General features: G+C 26.0%; 2 long non-coding RNA genes across 2 annotated transcripts; both read right to left on the bottom strand.

Annotated features, from left to right (window-relative positions):
- Positions 1-870: 870 nt before the first annotated feature.
- On the bottom strand, positions 871-2642 carry LOC139778251 (uncharacterized). The gene is made up of 4 exons (XR_011719524.1): positions 2448-2642; positions 1996-2251; positions 1662-1903; positions 871-1424 (listed from the first exon to the last, which is right to left on the bottom strand). It is a non-coding gene; the product is annotated as an uncharacterized lncRNA (long non-coding RNA).
- Positions 2643-5358: 2716 nt separating this feature from the next.
- On the bottom strand, positions 5359-7922 carry LOC139778247 (uncharacterized). The gene is made up of 4 exons (XR_011719522.1): positions 7239-7922; positions 6585-6653; positions 6422-6511; positions 5359-6175 (listed from the first exon to the last, which is right to left on the bottom strand). It is a non-coding gene; the product is annotated as an uncharacterized lncRNA (long non-coding RNA).
- Positions 7923-8264: the final 342 nt, after the last annotated feature.

The following is an 8264-nucleotide window of genomic DNA, read 5'->3' as shown; positions in this document are numbered from 1 at the left end:
TTTATTTGATATTTTTCTTGCTAATGTTAGTTTATATAATGCAATTTTTTCCACGAGCCGACATACTTTATGGTATATGTATATTATGATTAACAGGTAACAAGTCTGACGATAATGACACAAATAATATGTTTTAATTGTATAACACTAAATCTATCACAATGTAATAATATAATAGCAAGAAGAGAAGAGAGAGATGGAAAAAACAAGATCATTTTTAAACTTTTTGAAAAAAATTATATTAAATTTCTACAATACAAAGTTATATCATTTAAATTTGAATATATGATATATTATATGAAATATATCTCAAATATAAATTTGAATATATGAAATATATCATATTAAATTTATATCATGTTTATATTAAAATTAAAATGTAAAAATTTATATTTGGTACGTTAAGTTATAAAATATAGTTATAATTATTATTATTGCAAGTTTATACTAATTGTGTATTTAAATTCATTTGCCTGCTGCATTGTAATTGCGTCGAGTTGCAGCTGCAGATCGTAATCGTAACATATGTTTCTTCTAGCATTTACGCATATTAAAATAAGGAATTACGTAAATTAATATTTATGAGAAAAATATTTTAATTAAATTCAATCTATTTTAATTGTGTCCAATATTATGTACACATATATAATAAATTTGCTTAAATTATATATACATATAGATAGATACATATATTGATGAATTATGAAAAATAATGCTAATAATAAAAATAATAGTGTTTAAATATTAATTTTATATATGTTACAAAATCTAGCATCAACTTTTAATATCAATTTTATTTGTAATATAATACGATAATGTAATTACATGGAAAGAGAAGAAACAGGAAAAGTGGAATATTTTTAAAAATAATAAGAGTATAGACATATATTTTATTGTTATCTACTTGCAATACATTTCTGATGAACAGCGCAATATTTTATTAATGTGAATATAAAGTTTACTAAAACGCGAGAATTCGTTAAGGATTTTACGGTAGGATTCTTTCGATAAGTACTTTTGAGAAGTAAATAATTTGCAATTATGTTCACATGTTATTGTTTAATTTTAACATTTTGAACAAAGTCTTAATTCTATTTTAATGTTACCATTGCTAAAGAAATAACATATTTTGAATCAACCATTTAGTCACAGTAAGACTTGAAGAATTTGCGCAGTGATAGTAACATAACATTGCAATTTACACACTATTCGCAAGATATTGACAGAATACATGCAGTTTTTGAAAATATATTTTTGACTTATGAATAATAATTTTTGCGTATTGTATTGTACTAATTAATATCTCTTTAGGGGATTTAGGGGATATTATTTATTTGGTAATATTCTTAAAAGCCCATATATGTCTTAGACGCACCAGGCATTTGGATTACGATAATCATAAACGTCACAATTGTCATGAAGAACTGAAAGAAGTTGTGTTGATTAATCTTCAATGCGGGCATTACTTTCGATAAAAGATAAATAAAGATAATATTCTAGATTGATTCTTCGTATGTCGATTTATACTTCCAGTACACTCAGAAAATACTAACAAAACTTTATCTAAGCGGTGATAGTAAAATTTGCTAACGTATGTTTTATCATTAAGTGCAACATATGCAACAAATGGAAGATTTAATGAAGTAAATACAGAAACGAACTTTTCGCAAGAAGCTATTGCCAAATTGGAAGAGACCTAGTCCAGAGAATTTCAATGGGTGGTGTATTATTTGTAGTGTAAACTGGTAAATCTGCACAGAGTGATTGTTATTTTAGTTTTAACAATTTATTTCAATTGCCTCTTATATATTATTGGGAGAGAAAGTTACTTTACCTCGTCGCGAATATCGGCATATTGAAGAGAATCTGTTAATCGATGAATTATTGTATTCATTTCGTTAGACTAAAATATATAATTTGCCATAAATATAATAAATAAGAATATGTGTATACTTTTATACATATATTTACACTATAAATTATGTATAGATTTACCTTCGCGCTAACACTCTCGCAAACATAATTTAAGCAGAAAACCCTGGCCACGTATAAAGACACCCAAATATAAATATCAATCCAATCCAGATATGATGATAATGATGATATGAATTTATCTGTTGTTATATGTATGAAAGTATAACGAAATAATCTTATCAAAAATATCAAATAAGCTACCATTTCCATAGTCATCTGTATTTCAAACATTGCGTTTAATTTTCGAGCAAGTTGACACAATTCCAAATGAAGATGCCTATCGAAACATATAAATTATTAATAAGAGCATAAAAAAATATTAAATTGAAAAGAACTATTTTTTTAATTTAAGTGAATTATTTTATCTGAATAAATCTCAAATTTCTGCCAAATCCTAAATGCAACATTTTCAGGTAATACTAGATCAGACAAAAATCAGTAATCTATCCAGGTACGTTTGTATATTGATTTACATTGTCGTCCACAACACAGACTTGTAATTATTAATACACATGATATATCGACGAGTGGGTCGCACTGCCTTTCTCCATGTACATCTTACACTGTATTTCTCTTTCAATAGCAAACATCTCATGTGTTCATTTAATTTATCAAATCTGGTGCCAATGTACCTACAAAAGAAAAATTGTTATACAATTCTAAAATTTATGAAGGATACGCTACAATTAAGTAACTTCAAAAGCATATATTTTGCTATTTATATTATATTACAATATTATATTTGTAAGAATACTATATGGAACACTATTTTATATTCTAAATTATATGTGGATTACATTTATCTTTATTAAGAAAGACTAAATTATCTTTATTAAGAAAGATTAAATCTCTAAAAAATATCATATGCTTTGCACCAACAACTTATTTTTAAAATATGTTTTAACTAAAACTAATTATACATATATAATTTAATAAGTAAAGGTATACAATATAGTTAAATATTTTAAATAATATACAAACCATAGATAAATTGTAAATATTAAATCCACAAACACGTTGGTGTGGCGAAAATGGTTCGTGATATGAGGTATGATCATGCACCAATAACTCTTCATTGTGTGAAACCACCATATCATATCATTTATATTGATCAGTTCGGTACACACTAACCATCCAATTAATACCCTTTTTATACATACATGCAACTTTTGATATATTTTAGGAGTGCCTAATTCTTCCAACGTATCATCTACAGCAGCAAGTTTTTTTATAAACATCTGCAATTTCTGGACAATAAATTAGAAAAAAATACAATCTGTTTAATGCAAATCGTATTTATGTAAAAATTATTTAGATAATTATATACTTTTGTTTATAAAGAATTATAATAGATTAACCGGCTTTTACAAATTAGTACGTAAGCGTTGAATATATAAGCATTTGTACCTTATGTTGATATAAACTCATAATAATGGATATAATAACGATCAAATAGTTAAATCCATCATTAATTACAATAGAGGTTGATAGAAAGATTTTTTCCACTTTAAATGCGATCATCACATAATAAGAAAGGTAACTGTAAGTGCTCCACAATATCACATTATAGAATATACTTAAATAGAGTTTCCCTGAAATGTGAACACCCAAGCCGAGAATATGACAGATCAGGAACAAAGGACGTAAAGCTTGTTCTATGGTAGTCACCATACCTCTTGATTATCGTAGTTTCTATTGTAAACTGAAATTGTATGAAATTGTATATCTGTTGAACTTTATTTAGCCGACATAGCCAGTTCATCAAGATGACTGAAGAATTTATGGATCAATACATTAGCGTTATATATTATTTGAATCCATAAACGTACCTAATGACATAGTTGATCTTGACCCTAATACTACACGGAGAGAATTTTTTGTTATATTTTACCCTTAAATTCATTACAAACTTAGGACAACTTGGCAACCAAGGAATTTTTAAAATATACAAAAGACATTTTACAAACAACGTGATAAAAATTACCAAGCAGATTGGTAAATTTGGAAAAATTATTGAAATTTCCTAGATATATTTTAGTAAAATTAATCAAACATATTTTATATTTTAATGTAATAAAACTGACGGTTAGGCCCCGGTCTCCCCTATTAATATATTTTATTATGGTAGATATTAATCAAAATAGCTCGCATAAAATTCTTGGTGGTACATGTTGTCCCACAACTACCATGATTTCAGGATAAATTTTAAGAGAAAATTCTCTCCGTGTATTAATGCAAATAATAAAAAAATAGTTTTTAGCTTATGGACATTGCTCAATTAAAATACACTGGTCAACAAAATTATCACAACACAGTAAATTTATATCAAAATTTCGCATATAACTCCAATAAGCATAATTCCACAAAAAATTGTCGTAATTGAAAGCTCTTTTTTTATTCTAAAGAATGAAGTCTGTACTTTAAAGAGCATTTGATAGATTTTGAATTTATCCTTTCCCCTTCTGCCGTCCATACTTTTCAAGAGTAAGTTATGTATTTAAAGATATTGCATAATTTGACGCACTTTACGGCGGAATGAATTTTTTTTTACTAATGTCTTGATAACCATCATAAAACATGGACTTTCAATACAAATTTAAAAAAAGATGAGGTTTATACGATTTGTTCTTCATGGAGTTACGGCGTATCAAAGTTATCTATGCCCTAAAGAATATCTGATTATTCCGAAATCTAAAAAAAGTGAAATAGGACGCAAATAAATTGTTAACTTAAAAGAAATATGATTATTTAATTTTAATGTGTTTTAAACTTATCTCTTTAAAAGATTACAATTTAAATTGTTATTATTTAGTCTGTTGTATGAAAGTCAATTATAAAACGGACGAAATTAAAAAATTTTAGTAATTAATTTTCTAAACATTGAATTAAATTACTGTATGTATATAAAGATTTTAATATATGTATATAAAAAACTTAAACTAAAATTGTTAATTAGACTTAATAATACTTTTTATTTGTAATGTGCTTATATTTGCAATATAAATTATCATATTGTAATAATGTATAGTATTTATTTGATTAGCTAATACACAACTGTGATAATGAACTAAACACGAATAATAGTGTCACGTTTAAATCGTAACATCAGATCTATAACAATGCAATAATATAGCAAGAAGGGAGAAGGTAAATGGAAGAAACAAACATTTATAATTTTTTAAAAGAGTTGTATTGAATTTCTATAAAGTTATATCGAATTTTGATATATAAAATATTAAAATTATAATAAATTGATATATTATACTTATAATGAATGTAAAATATAAAAATTTTTATGAAAAAAGTTTTTATGCAATATTACATAATATAAACCTGTATATAATTGCGTATACATATATTGGTAAATCATGAAAGACAACGATAATAATAAAAATAATTGCAGTCCTTTAATAACAGTTTTTCTTATACAAACATGTTTTAAGGGAGGGAGAGAGGGAGGGAGAGAGGGAGGGAGAGAGAGGGAGGGAGAGAGAGGGAGAGAGAGGGAGAGAGAGAGGGGGAGAAAGAGAGGAAGGGGGAGAGAGAGAGAAAGAGAGAGAGAGTCTTATTACAAATGTCCTCCGGAGCAAAGCCCGGGTAACCAGCTAGTAGGATAATAATACAATAGTACTAAAAGAGAAGAAACAGAAAAGAGGAATACTTTTCAAATTTACGAAAATATAAAGATTTGTTACTTTCTACTTGTAATATTCTTTTGATGAATATTAAATTTTATTAAAGTGAAATATGAATGTATTAAAGTGCGAAAATTTATTGGATTTACAATATGCATTTTACTGTAAGATTTCTTAGATGGATAATGCTGAGAAGTAAACAATTTGCAATTATTTTCATGTGCATTATTGTTTAATTTAACTAAAGCCTCTATTTTGTTTCTAGATTGTTGTCAAAGAAACAATGTATCTGAAATTATAAAATTAACAAATAATAAAACTTGAGAAATTTGCACACTCCAATAATAATACAACATTGCTATTTACATAAAATTTGCAAGGTATCAACAGAATAGTAAAATATATTCTTACTTGCAAGAAACAATCCTTGTATGGTTAATCTTAGGGCATTATGTTATATTCTTTCGGGATATCAATTTGATCATTTCTTCTTAATAGATTACAGGTGTCTTAGATACGTTAAACTGGATTATGATGATTACATATGTCATAATTGTCATAAAAAACTGAAAGAAGTCGTGTTAATTAAATTTCAATGGGAATAAAAGTTTCGATAAAAGATAAATAAAGACAATATTTTAAAACAGCTTTTGGAATGTTGATTTAACATATTTATCACAAAATAAAATAGTAATAAAAATGTATTCTAAAATACAATATAATAATAAAAATCATTGACATATATTTTATAATTTAGTACATAAGAAAAAGAAGTACATAAGATTTAATAAAATGAATATGTGGAAACACACTTTTCTTAAAAAGCCATTGCCAAGATAGAAGAGACGTAGTCCAGTGAACTTCAATGGATGATGTATTATTTGTAATGTAAACTGGTAAATCTGCACAGAGTGATTGTTAATTTAGTTTAAACAATTTATTTTAGTTGTCTCTTATTATTGAAACTTATGTTACCTCGTCACTAATGTCAGCATACCAAAGAGGATCTGTTAATCGATGGATTATTGTATTCATTTCATATGACTAAAACAGGTAATTTACAATAAATAAATAAGTACGTGTATATATATATATATATATATATACACATGTATAATACATATATGTTATGAATATGCTGTTGCAATAATACCCCAACTTTTTTAAATAATTCTTTGTACACAAGTATTTAAAAAGGGGGACTATTGCAACATCATATTCTTGAGATCAAATCAAGGTAAAAAGTCCTGAATTACTTTTTCCTTCGATAAACACAGTTATCGTGATATTGTAAGCTAAATATTGAAAAAGTTACCAAGTTTTCTTTGAATATCTTAAAAAATATTAGGCAAATAAAAAATGTTTCTCAGACAAAACTTAAATTAATTAGCAGAAAACGATGATATAATTAAAAAATAAGAGTTTCTATTTAAAAAATTTGACTTGGACCCTACTGGACTTAACCCGGACACCGGTCCCAAAATCTAATAAGATCGTTTATTGATCCCCTTCAAACTCTAACTTCATACGACACATATTTTTTCATCAACCTTTATGAGTTATTCGATCGTAATGTTTTAAATATGACAACCTGTATATACATATTTTATAAATTATATATGGATTTACCTTAGCGCTGACACTCTCACATACATAATTTAAGCAAAAGAGTCTGGCCATATATAAGGATATCCAGAAACTGATGTCAATCCAATTGAATGGCGACGATGTAAATATATCTCCTCTTATTATATGTAAGAAAATATGACGAAGTAGTCTTGTCAGGCATGCCAAATAAGTTACCATTTCCATAGTCATCTGTATCTTAAACATTGCATTTAATTCGCGAGCAAGTTGACACAATTCCAAATGGAGATGCCTATTCAAACATATAAATTGTTAATTATAAAGAATAAAAAAATAGTGAATTGAGAAAAATTATTTTTTAATTTAAATAAATCATATTATCTGAATAAATCTCAAAATTCTGCCGAAAATACATCATTTTTACACAATGCTAAATGAGGCCAAAATCAATCATCTATCCAAATACGTTTGTGTACCGATTTACATTGTGGTCCACAATACGTGTTTGTAATTGTTAATAAACATTATATGTCGATGAGTGGGCAGTACAACTTTTTTCCATGTATATCTTACATCATGTTCTTCTTTCAACAACAAACATTTCATGTGTTCATTTAAATTGTCAAATCTGTTGCCAATGTACCTACAAAGGAAAAATTGTACAATTCTAAAACTTATGAAGAATGAGCTTGAGATAATTTCAAAAGCATTTGTTGCGTATCTTGTTCTAACTAAATAGTAAAGTGTTATGTATATTATATACTATTTTAGTTTTTAAATTATATAAATTATATGGATTATATTTATTATAAAAATATAATTTTAGAATATTAATTTTTCTAAATAGTGCATTCTTTATAATAATATTGTTTATAAAATAGGTTGTAGGTAAGACAGTAAATATAGATATGTGTATGTAAATTAATTAAGAAATTACATAATATTATTATATATAATATTATTATATTAATAGAAATAGTTCAGATATTAATAGAAATAATGTACACACCACAGAAAAATTATAAATGTTAGATCCACAAGCATGTTGACGTGTTGATAATGGTTTAC

Source organism: Temnothorax nylanderi, unplaced genomic scaffold (genome assembly GCF_030848795.1).
Source record: "Temnothorax nylanderi isolate EJ_2023f unplaced genomic scaffold, tnyl_v1.0 TNYL_tig0176_pilon, whole genome shotgun sequence".
Classification (NCBI taxonomy): Eukaryota; Metazoa; Arthropoda; class Insecta; order Hymenoptera; family Formicidae; genus Temnothorax; species Temnothorax nylanderi.
This window is presented reverse-complemented; position numbering and strand designations above follow the sequence as displayed.